Source organism: Salvelinus alpinus, chromosome 27, assembly GCF_045679555.1.
Source record: "Salvelinus alpinus chromosome 27, SLU_Salpinus.1, whole genome shotgun sequence".
Taxonomy (NCBI): Eukaryota; Metazoa; Chordata; class Actinopteri; order Salmoniformes; family Salmonidae; genus Salvelinus; species Salvelinus alpinus.
In genome coordinates this window covers 16,758,534-16,777,190 of record NC_092112.1, presented here as the reverse complement: position 1 = coordinate 16,777,190, position 18,657 = coordinate 16,758,534, and the positions used below count along the sequence as shown (strand labels likewise).

The 18,657-nt window shown below is 40.6% G+C and overlaps 1 pseudogene; it reads right to left on the bottom strand.

Annotated features, from left to right (window-relative positions):
• The window catches only part of LOC139556056 (protein lin-28 homolog A-like), a 44,770-nt pseudogene extending 28,262 nt beyond the window's left edge, over positions 1–16,508 (bottom strand).
• Positions 16,509–18,657: the final 2,149 nt, after the last annotated feature.

Here is an 18,657-nt window from a genome sequence, read left to right as displayed (position 1 = left end):
ATTATGGGATGGAGCTGCTGGTCGAAGTGAAGTAGCCTATTGGAAGCAGTGTGTGGGGGGGGGGGGGGGACTGTGTCCATGCGCACAACCGTGTGTGTGTGTGTGTGTGTGACGACCATGTGGTGCGGTGCCATTAAGTATCTTTTTACACACAGGAAATGCTAAGTGGACAAAGCTGGCCCCGATTGTCACAGATGGACGTGACCCAACAGGATGCATATAAAATAAAAAAAACACCAAAAGACGAAACCTCACTGCGCTAACATCCCTCGCCCTCCTCCGCACGTTTTCATTACAGCCACTAACCCCTGACCTCTACCCAACACCCCCATCAAACATTTAAGAGTGTTCCCATTTCCCCCCTGGCCCAAATTAACAACATGCTAACCGCTAGCGTACACTGATTATGGAGCGGACCATATTTGATCAGAGGGGGGGGAAGGGGAAGAAGTAGATCATTCTGCTATGGGTTTATGAGGACGGAAGGAGGACGGAAAAGAACCAAGGTGAGGTGGCTGGGGAGAAGAAAAGAACCAAGGTGAGGTGGCTGGGGAGAAGAAAAGAACCAAGGTGAGGTGGCTGGGGAGAAGAAAAGAACCAAGGTGAGGTGGCTGGGGAGAAGAAAAGAACCAAGGTGAGGTGGCTGGGGAGAAGAAAAGAACCAAGGTGAGGTGGCTGGGGAGAAGAAAAGAACCAAGGTGAGGTGGCTGGGGAGAAGAAAAGAACCAAGGTGAGGTGGCTGGGGAGAAGAAAAGAACCAAGGTGAGGTGGCTGGGGAGAAGAAAGAACTAGCAGTAGTAGGGTGACAACCTTAATTCACTTCAGCAAACGGGGGCCTAGTAAAGAAAGAAAAAAGTAAGGAGCACAGGTCAACATTGCAAATAGAGTTGTATTTTTGAACATAAGCAAAACAGCAGCCCTGCTTCTTGCTTTGCTTTAAAGCTGAGGTACAGTATGGGACTGGAGAGAAGCGCAAAACTGTGGAGAATGGTCATGAATGTAACTGTAATTCAAAGCAGAACTGTCTTTAGACAAATAATGACCCAACTAAGAAAAAAACTGGACAGCAAACAAAAATGAACAGTACCATGGCACCTTTTGGACATTTGACATCTGCCAGATAAATTGACACTTTTTTTCTAATTTATTTTTTTGTTTTGTTTTCTGCTGTTGTCGTTGGTATTAAATGTGTATATTCTGAAATGTAAATCGACCTTCATGAATTAAAAGAGAAAGAAGCCCAGCTGCCCCAAATAAATTAAATTAAAATAATTGTTTCTCAATTGGAACTGAAAAACAAACAGGAATGTGATAAAGCCTACAGTTAGATAGTGTTTATTAGGTCACACAACTGAAAACATTTTGCAACAAAAAAGGAAAATGAGCATCCAGGTAGTCGCTCCGTGTTTCAGTCCGTTCTCTTCGGTTTGGTGCCCAATGAAGGGGACCCCGGTCTAAAAAGACTTTCAATCAAATGTAAGACATGACATTTCCACTTGGGAATATAGCTAAATATCAAGCTAAGGACATAGATTTCCCCCAATTAAATATACAGTTGAAGTTGGAGGTTTACATACACCTTAGCCAAATACATTTAAACTCAGTTTTTCACAATTCGTGACATTTAATCCAAGTAAAAATGCCCCGTCTTAGGTCAGTTAGGATCACCACTTTATTTTAAGAATGTGAAATGTCAGAATAATAGTAGAGAATGATTTATTTCAGCTTTTATTTCTTTCATCACATTCCCAGTGGGTCAGAAGTTTACATACACTCAATTAGTATTTGGTAGCATTGCCTTAAAATTGTTTAACTTGGGTCAAATGTTTGGGTAGCCATCCACAAGCTTCCCACAATAAGTTGGGTGAATTTTGGCCCATTCCTCCTGACAGAGCTGGTGTAACTTAGTCAGGTTTGAAGGCCTCCTTGCTCGCACACGCTTTTTCAGTTCTGCCAACACATTTTCTATAGGATTGAGGTCAGGGCTTTGTAATGGCCACTCCAATATCTTGACTTTGTTGTCCTTAAGCCATTTTGCCACAACTTTGGAAGTATGCTTGGGGTCATTGTCCATTTGGAAGACCCATTTGCGACCAAGCTTTAACTTCCTGACTGATGTCTTGAGATGTTCCTTCAATATATCCACATCATTTTCCTCCCTCATGATGCCATCTATTTTGTGAAGTACACCAGTCCCTCCTGCAGCAAAGCACCCCCACAACATGATGCTGCCACCCCGGTGCTTCACGGTTGGGATGGTGTTCTTCGACTTGCACGCTTCCCCCTTTTTCCTCCAAACATAACGATGGTCTTTACAGCCAAACAGTACTATTTCTGTTTCATCAAACCAGAGGACATTTCTCCAAAAAGTACGATGTGTCCCCATGTGTAGTTGCAAACCGTAGTCTGGCTTTTTTATGGCGGTTTTGGAGCAGTGGCTTCTTCCTTGCTGAGCGGCCTTTCAGGTTATGTCGATATAGGACTCGTTTTACTGTGGATATACATACTTTTGTACCCGTTTCCTCCAGCATCTTCACACGGTCCTTTGCTGCTGTTCTGGGATTGATTTGCACTTTTTGCACCAAAGTACGTTCATCTCTAGGAGACAGAACGCGGCTGCGTGGATTTTCCCATGATGTCAAGCAAAGAGGCACTGAGTTTGAAGGTAGGCCTTGAAATACATCCACAGGTACACCTCCAATTGACTCAAATGATGTCAATTAGCCTATTAGAAGCTTCTAAAGCCATGACATCATTTCTGGAATTTTCCAAGCTGTTTAAAGGCACAGTCAACTTAGTGTATGTAAACTTCTGACCCACTGGAATTGTGATACAGTGAATTATAAGTGAAATAATCTTGTCTGTAAACAATTGTAGGAAAAATGATGTGTCATGCACAAAGTAGATGTCCTAACCGACTTCCCAAAACTATAGTTTGTTAACAAGAAATTTGTGGAGTTGTTGAAAAACTAGTTTTAATGACTCCAACCTAAGTGTATGTAAACTTCCGACTTCAACTGTATATGTTTTTAAACACTAAAAGGTTGCTTTTTGATTGGTGATTGAGCCGGTTACATCATGACTGGTTGACAGCGTTATCAATAACTTCAGGTCCATGCAACACACACACATATCTATAGTGATTATGATAAAAGAAAGCAGTAAAGCCATTTCAGATATTTCTGAAGTCTATTCTTCAAAAACCACTAGGAAAAGGAAATCAAATGACTGTTAGGACAGCTACAGGTAGCATGCTATCACAACTTTTATTTGGTTTCATTGACAATAATTTGTCTTCATAAAACAAAGTTCAATACCATCGGTATATGGATAAGAGCGTCTGCTAAATGACTTAAATGTAAATGTATATAAACTAAGATGGATCAATGTTCACGATTAAACTTGGAAATAACCCAAATTAAACCTACTGCTGGATTCATTCAATCTGAGCACATAAAACAAACTTTAGACAGCGACTGGATTTGTATGACAAGAGATGGTTCCGGAAACAAGTTGCCTATTATCAAATCAAATTTCAGAACTATTGAAAAATTTCTGGCTTGACATTTATACACACAATTATAAAAGCTGTGGTTTTCCTTTCTGTTTAATATTCCTCAGTGACTATCTTTAGCCCTTCGGTATATCATTTATTTTCATACATTTTCTGTTTCTAAAAAAATAAAACCCACCAGATGGGTTGAGATCATAATCATAAAGGCTTGTGGTCAGTGTTAGCTAGGTGAATGCTAGCTAAAGCTAAAGGTGAATGCAAGCTAAATGCAAGGTGAATGCAAGCTAAATGCTAGCCAAATGCAAGGTGAATGCAAGCTAAATGCTAGCCAAATGCAAGGTGAATGCAAGCTAAATGCTAGCCAAATGCAAGGTGAATGCAAGCTAAATGCTAGCCAAATGCAAGGTGAATGCAAGCTAAATGCTAGCCAAATGCAAGGTGAATGCAAGCTAAATGCAAGGTGAATGCAAGCTAAATGCTAGCCAAATGCTAGCCAAATGCAAGGTGAATGCAAGCTAAATGCTAGCTTAGGTTGCATTAAAACAGCATTTAGTACTCAGGTTCAGCAATAAGTAAATGTATGACCAAAACTAATTATCAATGTAAGCCCTGTAAACAAACTATTGGTAATAAAAACATTGAAAAAAGTATACTGTGGCTACTTGCTTAACTAAGCTGGGAAATTGAATGGTCTTAACAGTTTGTTGCTCCATTTTCTTTCCATAACTTCAAGGGAAATGCAACTTGACAATGACAAAATAACCAAACCAAGAACTCTATTCTGTTAAAGAGTATTTGATCCAGGGTCTTAGATCATTGAGAACAAAATATATTTTCATATTTTATAAAGTCCAAATACACATATTAAAAAAAATGTTATCCTGAAGTAAACCAACTACAGTAAACATTACATTGAAATTCAAAATGTCCCTTTATATAATTTCACAGAAACACACAAAAACATAGTAATATAAAAGATGCGTTCAAATCCACCAAGCTTCTTCAGAAGCAATGCCAAAACCAAACCATCAGTGGAGCATCTCTGTGTTCTAGACAATACAAAAACAGATCCCCTACTAAAAAATGGAATCAGTCTGTTCTACAACTTTCCTGTTTGTCATGTCAATAGAAAATTATTTTTAGCACCATTTCTTATCTAACTCCCACAATCCATCCTTCCAATCACATTCCCCATATATGGACGACTCCTCTAGAGGAAGTCACATGACCTCCCTGCTTTCTTCTTCTGTGTTTTTTTGAAGCCTTGAAGTAAAGAGGGCGGAGGTGAGAAGAAGGATGGTGTGTGGCTATGGCACTAGAGACAAAGCCTGATACTGGCTATCTAGAGGCAGGGACTGGGGAGGGGTGGTAGGGACTGGGGAGAGGTGGGGCAGGGACTGGGGAGAGGTGGGGCTTGAATGCCAAATGGTGACAGGTCAGAGGTTAATCTCACTAGGGGCCCATTTTAACCTCTGCTATGCCACAAACACACACAACAAAAAATCTCCAGGTGCTCAACTATTATTACGTAGTGGACCAGGCAGGAACAGCAGAAAAGGCAACAAGAAACCCCAAAAAAACACACAATCTTGGAGGTTTCCGATGAAGGAAGGGCAAGTACAGCAGCACACCATGCTCAACGTTGTTAGACTTGATCCCCAGCAGAGGGAGAACAGCAAATCAGGCCCTTCCCTTTGTCTTTAAACAAATTCCTCTTTTAAAAAGAATGCCTGAGGATGGAACAACCCCCACGCGAGAACACACACACACACAGTTCCACACTTGCCTGACTTGAAATCAGTTTTATGACATAGTTGCTACGAAAGGTTGGAAAGCTGACACGCGCCTACACACTCTCGCGCACACACACACACACACACACACAAAGGGGCATAAGTAGGGTTTCAGTAAGGGCCGGAACTAGGCAATTATTTTTTTTAAGTTGAAGCTCATTTTCTGCATTTCTATACAATTAAAAACACTTTAAAATGCTAATTTGGAGAACAGCAAAAACAAGCCAAAATGACCCCAGCCATTATCACCTTGGCTGCTGTAGGTTCATTCACCTCAGTCCATCTACAAACACCTAGCCTATTAGCTGTACAAGTGTAATGTTATACCCCTGAAAGGGGGGAAATTTGAGAAATGTGTAGCATCAGCGACTGTTCAATCAGTTGTAATGATGAATTGGATCAAATCATCCACTCTGTAAATAGATCTCTTTTATCGAATGACAATGTTCACATCTGTATTCCTAGGCATTACTAATCAAGCGCCGCACAGACAGACATCAAAGGAACACACAGATGATCGTATAAATCACATTCACATGAATTATTTGAATATTATTTACAATTCTGTATTAATATCAGCAATGTAGTTTTACAAGCGTTTCGCTACACCCGTAATAACATCTGCTGAACACGTGTATGTGACCAATAAAACTGTGATTTGATTTGTAGTGGTAAAAGAAAAGGTGGGTAAAGGGTAAACTATAAACTCCAGTGGACGATCGAGATCAGAAGACAGACCATGTGGAGATCTCATATTGAAACAGATGCTTGATAAAAAATTAGTACAAATTCTCTTAGGGGACACCAAGTTTGGGAACCACTATACTAACCTCTCTCTCCTCTGCATGCATTGCAGCCTTTTATTGACTGAATATACAGTAGCAGTCAAAAGTTTGGACACCTACTCATTCCAGGGTTCTTTATTTTGACTATTTTCTACTTTGTGGAATAATAGTGAAGACATCAAAAGTATGAAATAACACATATGGAATCATGTGGTGACAAAGAAAAGTGTTAAAAATCAAAAGATATTTTTATACTTGAAACTCTTCAAAGTAGCCACCCTTTGCACACTCTTGGCATTCTCTCATGAGGTAGTCACCTGGAATGCAATTTAATTAACATGTGTGCCTTGTTAAAAGTTCATTTGTGGAATTTCTTTCCTTCTTAATGCATTTGAGCCAATCAGTTGTATTGTGACAAGGTAGGGGTGGTATACAGAAGATAGCCCTATTTGGTAAAAGACCAAGTCCATATTATGGCAAGAACAGCTCAAATAAGCAACGAGAAACGACAGTCCATCATTACTTTAAGACATGAAGGTCAGTCAATCCGGAAAATTTCAAGAACTTTTAAAGTTTCTTCAAGTGCAGTCGAAAAAACCATCAAGCCCTATGATGAAACTGTCTCTCATGAGGACCGCCACAGGAAAGGAAGACGCAGAGTTACCTCTGCTGCAGAGGATAAGTTCATTAGAATTACCAGCCTCAAATTGCAGCCCAAATAAATGCTTCACAGAGTTCAAGTAACAAACACATCAACATCAACCGCTAAGAGGAGACTGCGTGAGTCAGGTCTTCCTGGTCAAATTGCTGCAAAGAAACCACTACTAAAGGACACCAATAAGAAGAAGACTTGCATGGGCCAAAAAACACAGGCAATGGACATTAGACCGGAGGAAATCTGTCCTTTTGTCTGAGGAGTCCAAATTTGAGATTTTTGGTTCCAATCGGCAAGTCCTTGTGAGATGCAGAGTAGGTGAATGGATGATCTCCGCATGTGTGGTTCCCACCATGAAGCATGGAGGAGGTGGTGTGATGGTGCTTTGCTGGTGACACTGTCAGTGATTTATTTAGAATTTAAGGCACACTTAACCAGCATGGCTGCCACAGCATTCTGCAGCATTACACCTTCCCATCTGGTTTGCGCTTAGTGGAACTATCATTTGTTTTTCAACAGGACAATGACCCAACACACCTCCAGGCTGTGTAAGGGCTATTTAACCAAGAAGGAGAGTGATGAGTGCTGCATCAATGACCTGGCCTCTACAATCACCCAACCTCAACCCAATTGAGATGGTTTGGGCTGAGTTGGACCGCAGAGTGAAGGAAAAGCAGCCAACAAGTGCTCAGCATGTGGGAACTCCCTCAAGATGGTTGGAAACACATTTGAGGTGAAGCTGGTTGAGAGAATGCCTAGAGTGTGCAAAGCTGTCATCAAGGCCAAGGGTGGCTACTTTGAAGAATCTTGTTTAACACTTTTTTGGTTACTACATGATTCCATGTGCTATTTCATAGTTTTGATGTCTTCACTATTATTCCACAATGCAGAAAATAGGAAAAATAAAGAAAAACCCTGGAATGAGTAGGTGTGTCCAAACTTCTGACTGGTACCGTATATGGGGCAATTTAGCAATGAGGATTTGTCATCTGTAATGGTTATGATAAATTAGGCATTGTTGCAATCTATACTGAACAAAATTAAAACGCAACATGCAATAATTTCATAGATTTTACTGAGTTACAGTTCATATGAGGAAATCAGTCAATTGAAATAAATTCATTAGGCCCTAATCTATGGATTTCACATTACTGGGAATACAGATATGCATCTGTTGGCCACACAGTAAAACAAAAAAAAAATGGGACTCAGGACCTCGTCACGGTATTTTCGTGCATTCAAATTGCCATCTCTAAAATGCAATTGTGTTCGTTGTCCGTAGCTTATGCCTGCCCATACCATAACCCCACAATGGGGCACTCTGTTCACATTGACATTAGCAAACCGCTCACCCACACAAGGCCATACACGTGGTCTGCGGTTGTGAGGCTGGTTGGAAGTACTGCCAAATTCTCTTAAATGATGTTGGAGCCGGCTTATGGTAGAGAAATTACCTTAAATTCTCTGGCAACCGCTCTGGTGAACATTCCTGCAAAACTTGAGACATCCGTGGCATTGTGTTGTGTGACAAAACTGCACATTTTAGAGTGGCCTTTTATTGGTGCACCTGTGTAATGATCAAGCTGTTTAATCCGCTTCTTGATATGCCACACCTGTCAAGTGGATGGATTATCTTGAAAAAGGAGAAATGCTCACTAACAGGGATATAAACACATTTTTACACAAAATTTGAGAGAAATAAGCTTTTTGTGCGCATGCTAAATTTCTGGGATCTTTTATTTCAGCTCATGAAACATAGGTTCAACACTTTACATCTTGCGTTTATATATTTGTTCAGTTTATATAGGTAAATGCGCACATATTTTTTCCAGTGCGGGCCTCGTGTTCGAAAAATTAAACATCTATTAGAGTACTCAACAACAAAAAATCACGAGTCATCAAACAGTCTAAATGTGTCAAATGCCCATCCCTAACCAGTTGGGAACTTATTCTCCAAGAGTCGGGTTTTGTTTGTTTGGGGGATGTCTATAAACACGGCAAAAGTTGCGACATGAGATAATCTTCATCAGCTAAGCACTTATGTATCCAAAACAAGCACATAAAGGTCATAATTCATAAAGGTCGTGTAAACTGACAGATTATCTCATAGAACAAAACATTTAAGATCTCCTAAGCCTGTGTTAACCTCAGACCTTATTTTCAGCATTTATCCCGAAACCCCATTCTTTCCCCCATAGGAATGGCCAACGAACCAGAGGTGTACTACAAAGCAGGATCAATGAGTTAACCAGATACCTTTGATAAGCAAACAGAAATAACTACTGATTTTCTGGTTCATTAAAAACAGTAAACCTGGATTTTTGTTTGTCAAATCAGTTAGATCATGCCCATTTCAAGTTTATTTTTCTGCAATTATAAAAAGTTAGATTAGAATATGTATGCAAGTTAACTGGCTTACTCCTTGATCCTGCTTTGACTCATTTCCTTTTTTTCCCTTCTTTTTTTTTTTAAACTAAAAGCTGCATCTATTGCATCTCCAAAATATGAAATGTAAATCACACACACCGCATACAGAAGGCTGTGTAGGAGTGAGCAGTTCATTGATAGAGTAGTAGCTGATGAAGAATCACACATGCACACAGAGGAAGTGATTGGACAGGAACCCCGATGCCTGGGCCCCCCAGGAAGATCTCCCCAAGGTCGACATGGAAGCAGCTCATTATTTCTGTCTCCCTCTCACCAACTCTTTCTCTATCTACTCTCCCCCCTAAACTCCCTCTCTCTTTCCCCCACCCCCCCAACTCCCTCCCTCTTTCCCCCCCCCAACACCTTCTCCCTCCCCAACTCCCTCCCACTTTCCCCCCCAACACCTTCTCTCTCCCCTTCTCAACTCCCTTCAACTACATCCCCTCTTTCCCCCCCCCAACACCTTCTCCCTCCCCTTCTCAACTCCCTTCAACTACATCCCCTCTTTCCCCCCCCCAACACCTTCTCCCTCCCCAACTCCCTCCCACTTTCCCCCCCAACACCTTCTCTCTCCCCTTCTCAACTCCCTTCAACTACATCCCCTCTCTCCCCCCCCACAACTCCCTCTCCTCCCCACAACTCCCTCTCTCAACTCTCCCCTCCAACCCCCCCAGGTCAACTGTAAGCGCTGTTATTGTGAAGTGGAAACATCTAGGAGCAACAACAGCTTAGCCACGAAGTGGTAGTCCACACAAGCTCACAGAATGGAACAGCCTAGTGCTGAAGTGCATTGCGCTTAAAAATTGTCTGTCCTCGGTTGCAACACTCACTACCGAGTTCAAAACTGCCTCTGGAAGCAACGTCAGCACAAGAACTGCTCGTCTGGAGCTTCATGAAATGGGTTTCCATGGTCGAGCAGCTGCACACAAGCCTAAGATCACCATACACAATGCCAAGCATCAGCTAGAGTGGTGTAAAACTCACTGCCATTGTTCTCATGACCAGTGGAAACGCGTTCTCTGGAATGATGAATCATGCTTCACCATCTGACAGTCCGACGGACAAATCTGGGTTTGGCGGATGCCAGGAGAACGCTACCTGCCCCAATGCATAGTGCCAACTGTAAAGTTTGGTGAAGGAGGAATAATGGTCTGGAGCTGTTTTTCATGGTTCGGGCTAGGTCCCTACAGCATACAACTACATTCTAGACAATTCTGTGCTTCCAACTTTGTGGCAACAGGCTGGGGGAAGGCCCTTTCCTGTTTCAGCTTGACAATGCCCCCGTGCACAAAGCGAGGTCCATACAGAAATGTTTTTTCAAGATCGGTGTGGAAGAACTTGACTGGCCTGCACTGAGCTCTGACCTCAACCCCATCGAACACCTTTGGGATGAATTGGAACGCCGACTGCGAGCCAGGCCTTAATGCCCAACATCAGTGCCCGAACTCACTAATGCTCTTGTGGCTGAATGAAAGCAAATCCCTGCAGCAATGTTCCAACAAACTCCATATTAATGCCCATGATTTTGGAATGAGATGTTCGAGCAGGTATCCACATACTTTTAGTCATGTAGTGCATCTTTCAACTAAATAGTTGTACAAACACGTGATCAACTGAGTGTTTTTAACTGTTAGTCTTTTTGCATGGTTTCCAATATGGTGGGCCATCAACCATTATTCTCCCTGTCAATGAGGCAATAAAAAAAAACGACAAACTGTGTCATACAAGCGTTCTCCTGTGCAGTTCGAGGGAGAGTGAGGGTTCGGAGAGGGATAGTGCCACTTTAAGGAAACACCACAGCATGTTGTTGTGTGCCCTGTAGCCTACATGCTAGGGAAACGTCATGATGATACAAAATAACACATTTGGACAAATGGTCAATTAAAAGATAGGCTACACATGTTGCAAACAACACTCTGGCCTACAAAAAAGGTCACTATTTCGCAATAACACGTGATGTTATTGCCAAGCAAGGACAAAGGTTAGTACAACTATAAAATCGAGTCATTTCTCCTTTAGAAATAATTGGCCTAGGCTGCTTGATAAAGCCTACTGACTCATTGCTTTCCATCAACAAGGTGGAGTAGACTACAACGTACAGGGTAAAGGACTGCACCAAAGAGGGAGATGCCCAATGCCCATAGCAGCAAAATGTCAACCTACACGCTTTTTCTCGTTCGGGGAACTTACTTGGTGAACAAATACGTCCAGAGGGGGGTCTACGGGGCTCCCCTCGCTGCTGGTCATTGATATAAATCCGAACCCCATTCGAACATTAAACCACTTGCAGTGGCCTGTTCCTGACAGAAGCTGGGGCCGAATTCGCTCTTCCTGCTCCGTCGACTTGGCTTCGTCTTCTCCGCCACCTTTACCCGCCCCTCCTAAAAGGCATATGAAAGTAGTAAGCTACAGGAGGCTATGTATTGATAGACGAGTGTGGATGTGGCATATGTATTTAACCTATAGCCGTGCCTGCGCAGTTAGTAGGCCTAGTAGTAACCTTTACACAACTTTTATGGAGCCCAGTTGGTTGGAAATCTCCATAGCCTAAGCGGTGAGGGAATCCCCGCCACTGGCCGATGTGATGTTCATCTTTGCTAGAATTCGTCTCCACGTAACGATTTTGGCGCATGGTAGAATGATTTGAACATCACGCAAATCGGTGTAAAACAGGCTACTTTATAGGGCTTCTAACTGCACGGCGCACGGCGATATGCGATTGATTGGTCGATTTTTCCCATGCACGTGAATGCTCACTGATGTAACTTCTGGAGCATATTTACGTGCATCTACCACTGTTAATAACCAGCATTGTATGGAACTCCAAGGGCAGGTGTACACACATGGTTCACCATGCAAGCCCATGGTGGGCACAATACGCTCTTTATCGTTGACACACAGCTCCAACAAGACCCCAATATGTATTTTCACATGGCAATAATCGTGGGCGGTAGGCTACATAACATGTTATATGTAACAATAGCCCGTCGCAGCCCCCCTCTATACTATCAGAAGGAAAAAGTAAGGACACATTTTTTTTTCTTTTTACAAATAATTGTAGAATAACCTTCGGCCATGTTTCCCCGCGGACCCTCTGTTCGAAAGTTCCAATCGAAAAGCTTCCTCTGCGAAAACGTGTTATGATAGTCACCATTGATCCGACATCCTCAATTCCAGCGGTCACAAATTTAGCTCGCATGGTACAGCGTGCTTTCCCTCTTTTGATATTTTGTCATGTCTCTCTCCTTCAATCCTTTCCTCGTTCACTCCACTTCGAGCGCTTGCTCTCTCTCTCATTCGTTCGCTTACTGGCTGTGCCTCTGCCAGTACTAGACACGTGACTTTGTCAATTACATGCTTTCTTGCTACTAATTTTACCACTGATCTAGGGACGGTAGTGCAGCGAAAAAAACTGTCTCGGAACCGATTAGGTCCAAGTGGTCAGCCGTGTCCTCACAATAACACACCTTTATTAAAGAAGGATGCGTTATCTTGCTTCAAATGTAACAACTTCGGCCAAGAGTTGTGTGAAAGGCAAGTAGCCTTCTGCCTAATGGTCAGCCTGGTTTTCGCCTGCTTCATACAATTTTAAATAGCCAAATCTGTTTCTAAAATGTAATAACTGACATTTGAATAACAGCAGCGAATGCACTAAATTAGAACTATAAAGACTGTGAAACAACTAATGACTGCAAACAAACATCTGGTGTAGTAAATATTAAACCTGTTGTTCTGCTTATTTTATACACTAGTACTACATTTCATTTCTACGTTCCTAAATCCTTACGATTCACTGAGATACATGTGGTAAAATAGACCTATAGAAAATCGCTTTGAGATTGAATTTAGGCGTTTATTTGAATTGATAGATTACATTTGTTTGCTGGACACATTTTTTGCTGCATTTACTAAGGTGGCAAATTAATTCGTTCAATATATCGTTAAATAATACAGATTAGAGTCCATTTTTTTTGTTTTTTTTTACTTTATTTAACTAGGCAAGTCAGTTCTAGCCTTTGAGTATTAAAATAAACTGGAATGTTACATATGCATTTTAGACTATTTATTTACGTTGAGTGCTTGTTCACATGGCCAGCCCCCTATTCCTCCTCTTGCGTAAGCTACTATGCTCCAATGGGGGAAACCAGGACAATGTCAGGCCTTTGGAATGAGATTGAGTAGTAGAACGCAATCACCAAACAAGTGGAGGCCTTCAATTGAATATCTAGAATACAAAATGGAAGATACATTTAGAGTCAAGTAAAGGCAGGTAGCCTAGCGGGGCCATTAAGAGCGTTGGGCCAGTAACCGAAAGGTCGCTCGATCAAATCCACGAAACGACTAGGTGAAAAATCTGTTTATGTGCCCTTGAGCAAGGCACTTAACCCTAATTGTTCCTATAAGTCGCTTTTGATAAGAGCTTCTGCTAAAGAACTAAAATGTAAATATGATATTTGTTTAATTTGGAGTAGTAGCCTATCAATATGGTTAATACACTGCAAATATTTCCATTGATAAAAATGAATGGGCGGGTGGGACTTGTGAAAGGGGGAAAACACGTTGGGAAGGAATGAATCAACAACAACCCATCCCCACCCACCCAACAGCATAGCAACCCCAACGAGCCCACCCTCCGGAATTCATGAGTTTACCCCTACCCCCACCCAGACCTTCCCCGCCCAACCCCCGCGCAAATTCTGTTTTTGAAAATCTGGAGAGGAGGCCTCCACAGTGGCAACATAAATTATGGCTTGGGTCACAGGGCCGGCCACTTGTGTCGGATGTTATCGACTCACTCACATCCCGAGTATGGCTTTTTCTGATCGGACAGAGCTATGTTATCACCCACAATCGTAGGCTAATAGGCCTCCTCGCACTGTATTTTACATATCTGAGCTAACCTATAGCCTATCATTTGAAGACTACAATAATAACATTATGATTCTATATGGTTCACATCCCCTGGTAAGGCTTACATTACAAAAGCTAAAATGCTGCATAAAAGAGTAGAAATATAATCTGTAAATTGTGTCAATTATTTTGTCTATATTCTGTATATATTCTTGTTGTCAGCACCATTTCAACAGGTCAAATTCCTGGTATAGGCAACATGTAAATGTTATTTGCGAATAAAGCTGATTCTCACCATAAATAAAGGCTTATGGACATAAACAAAGTGATTAATAATAAAGTTAACCAGTTAAAGTCAACTGAGAAATAAGAATGTAACCATAGCCAAACCAACAGATCAGAAGTAGCCTACGCTCAAAATTATCCTAAATTTACTGACACATTCACAGGAGGTAAACAAGTCCCAAATCGAGATTCCAGAGCTTTCTCAGCTTTTTTTCAATAGTAACATACCAACCCGAGATTTGGTGGACTCCTTCACCCTAGTCAACCCCACCCAACCCCCACACCTCACCAACCAGGCTCCCAAAGGGAAGGACGTTTGCCTCCTCTATACATACCCTGCATTTCTGTCAATAGAGTTCAAAGGGTTTATTCAATTCTTCTCTTCTTTTCTCCCTACTTTTAGTGCGGGGGTTAATTTCGACGTTTTAACATGTATTCCAGCCAGCAATACCTCACTTTTATATATCCACTGCTAGGAAAGACGTAACATTGTTGACATAGCTATAGGTCAGGCCAGGCCATGCTGTTGGAAGGAAATGTGTGTTGGGGAGTCTAACAGCATTTTACAAGCAAAAGGTAAATGTTTTTTTTTTTATTAATTTAAATTGTTTAGGACATAGGCCTACCAGCTAATCATGCGTTTATTTCAATGAGATTGTTATTTACTATGGTCTACCTGGGAAACATTTCAATCATATGCACATTTTTACTTGGTTTCATGTAAGAAAGTCCCTTTATTCTTGTCTTACTTGTAACATTCGTTAAGAGACATTTATAATAAACGAAAATGTAAAGTATAAGGATTGTAAAACGTCCATTCTTGTAGGTGTTTTGTTTGAGCAAACCAACCCTAGCTATCTAGCTTAAATGAAATGTTTTTAAACGAGCTTTTCGTTCTAATAAGAGTTATTTATTTGAAATGCAATCAAATTGAACTATTTCCTGTATTAGGATTTAAGACTACAATAGACGGAAAATCTTTGAATTAATCAATTGTAGGCTTACACAATTCAAATCAAAGTATCCCCACATAAGAGTCAAATGGGGATACTTATACAAAGGATTGAACTGATACATCTTTACTCTGAGTAGACTAACGCCCAAAACATTTAAGAGATATCTGAAAATCCCCATTGACAAATCCATTCTAGAAAGGGGTGTGAACTTTAAGAATCACATGGCCTACATAATTCTGTTGTTTATTTAAGAGTTAGTCATTCAACGACATATGCTGCTATGTGATTTGAGATAAATGTTAAATAGGAGAACACAAAGCCTACAAATACTTGAATGAAATATCCGTGACGTCAGAGGGTAACATGAGTGAGAAGCGCCTCTCTCCGCCCCCGGCAAGAAAGACGCAATTGGCTTGGGAAAGCCAAACTATTTACAGAAAACTGGCATAGAACAAAGAATAGCGCATGTGCACGAATTGTCGTCATTTTATTGTAAAAATATAGGTTTGGTCAGTAATTGTTTTCCTATGGCCACGTTTGTTTAGAAATAAGCTAAACCGCGCTAGCTTGTTTGATTTTAATGTTTTCATTCATTCCTTCAGGTACCTAACAAAAAAAGCCAAATGCATGGAAAAATACATGCATTTTGGTTTTAAACTAGCTTGAACCGGAACAGTTTGATCTGAGAATAGAATGCATAGCCTATTTGATAGGACTACCCAATAATGCATGTTGTTTTCTAGTTAACTAAAACAAGAAGTTCAATGTTAAATATGCTAACAATTCCTGTAGAGGACAATGGAATGGCATTTCCAAGTGGTGACAATATCGACCACATTGAGTCTGATTATACCCAACTGTTGCCGTGTTGAACAGGTGTGTTCACCATGACAGCATTCATAATGCTACTGAGAGATAGCCTATCAGTTCTACCAATGTATATATCCCGAAAGATCATTCACTAACCTGTGAGCGACGGAACAGCCATTGTCATCCTCGTCTTTCTCTGTCTTCAGACGTGCTGCTGTGGACAAATTAACCCGTCGTTCTGATCGAATGTCTTTGTCCACTTGATTTTATTGTTGTGCTGAACTAATGAAACTGTCAAAGTGACACACGCTCATAGGCTACAGCCGAAAAGAAATGGACTGAATTCAAGCATGCACGTCGATTACCGGCACCGGCATATTTACAATGCCATTCTGGTTATCTGCTGTTTGCCGGTAGATTATTTACCAGGCGGATTGAAGCAGACTTTCCACCGCTGAATATTTTATAGACACTGTAATTTAAGCGGACCTGCGTGCGGGATAAACCTTGAAGATTTGTCTGAATTTGTCAGAGGAAATTATGATTGTTGACAGACAGGGTAACAGTGATAGTATTCAAATCTTTTTTTTTGTGTCTAATAAATTAATAATTAGCCTAGTGTTTTCCATTCTTATAGGCCTACACTAACTAAAATATTTATGAGGACGAAAGCCAAACCGTAGGCCTACGTCATTTTGATTTCTTCCTCAAAACATAAAGCTATGCTGGTTTTTAGATTAGAAATTAATTTATATGATTTTGTCATGAAAAAAAATACTGTTTTATAGCTTGGAATGGAGGCGCATGACCTAAGGTTTACACTAACTGATTTAATTAAATTGACTTTATATTGTGTCGTGATAAGTAGCCCTAATCATAAAGTAGGCTGTTATCAACTTTCCTAACATATCTTAGGAAACACCCACCTTCAACAACCCTACCAGGTAGACTTGGGGGTTTAGGTTAATACATTAAACTAAAACGCCAATGACTACAAAGAATTGAAAACAACACATAGGCCAGTTGGAAATAAGACACAACCTTTATTTAAAGGCACAATCTGTCATTTCAACAGCTTGACCCTTGCACTCAGACGTGGGGCCTGGTGAAATATAACAACTCTTAAATTCGTTGATGGCGCTATGGATGCAATGACTGACTCGATTGTAAATAAATATATTTTTTAAACTAAGACTCAGATGGTTGAATGTAAAAGTAGCAGAGCCTTTTTGATCAAAAACTGTTATTCATCAAGTATCAATATAGGCCATGTCATTGATTGCAATGATAAACAGCAGGAACTTTTACAGTTTCAATTGAAACATTTCCTTAACATCATTTATTATATGGCACTACAATTTAACAACACAATGTCGAAGGTAAATGGAGACATTTGCCATACAGGCAACAGAGGTTATGGAGTGTGTTGCCTTTTTAATTATAGAGTGTTCCAAAAGCAGACACTAGGTGTTTAAATTCAGCAAGCACTGGTGTCACATTTCCCCTTACACAAATCCCACCTCTTGTATCCCTGAATGTCTATATTGCGTTAACTAGTAACTCCCATGAATGTGACAGATGTATGTTTACTACATACAATTATAAATGTCCAAGTCAACTCATTACCAGTTGGCTACTACATGAAGATCTGTAGGAAAGGATAGGCTTAAACAATATGGCATTATCTTCATCGTGTCCTCTGATAGGCTATGCCTATCCTTTTAGCTCTGTAGCTATAGGGTGTAGGTGTGGCTATAAGGGTCGGCTGGAGTTCAGTATAAACGATAAACCATGTTTCTATCCCGAATGTACACATTTTAAATGTTGTCCATTCTAGGCTACTCCCAGATATCTACCTGATACAGCCAGATGAGGATTAAGATAGAGGGGGGAAAAAGTCAATTTAAAGCAAACTACTTTGAAAAGGTTGATGAAGTCCTCAAGAATCCATTATAACATTTAGATGTCATATTACATTAAAGGGGCAATCCTTAGTTGGTACATCAGTTTTTGGAGTAAAAAAATACCCATTGAATTTTTATAACTTATAAATGCCTCGTAAGCTTAGTTCAACTATCGTACCACATCAGAACCTTTTTTTACTTCAATGTTTGTAAACAAAGCAAATGTAATCAAACCCTGTATTTCTTCAAAACATGGTTCAAACTATAAAATGTTAGCGGTCAGTCCTCAGCTCTATGAATTTTAGAGAGGTTATATTTCTCCAGCCACATCCCTCAGCTTTTTACTGAAACAGAGGCGGGGTATGTATTTTTATGGATTCAATTAAGGGTTGCCCCTTTAAATGATGGCAAAATGATTTATGCTATTTGGCAAAGCACTAAATATGAGGACCTTTAGATCACCCGTTATGTATGAATTTGCTTCAATGATTTATGAAGCATTTCTAGTGCTTATGGAGGCAAACGCTCCATTAGGTTTTTCTTAAATAGCCTAGTTTGTTTAAAGGTAGTCTCAGCGAGATCAAATCAAATCAAATCTTATTAGTCACATACACATGGTTAGCAGATGTTAATGCGAGTGTAGCGAAATGCTTGTGCTTCTAGTTCCAACAATGCAG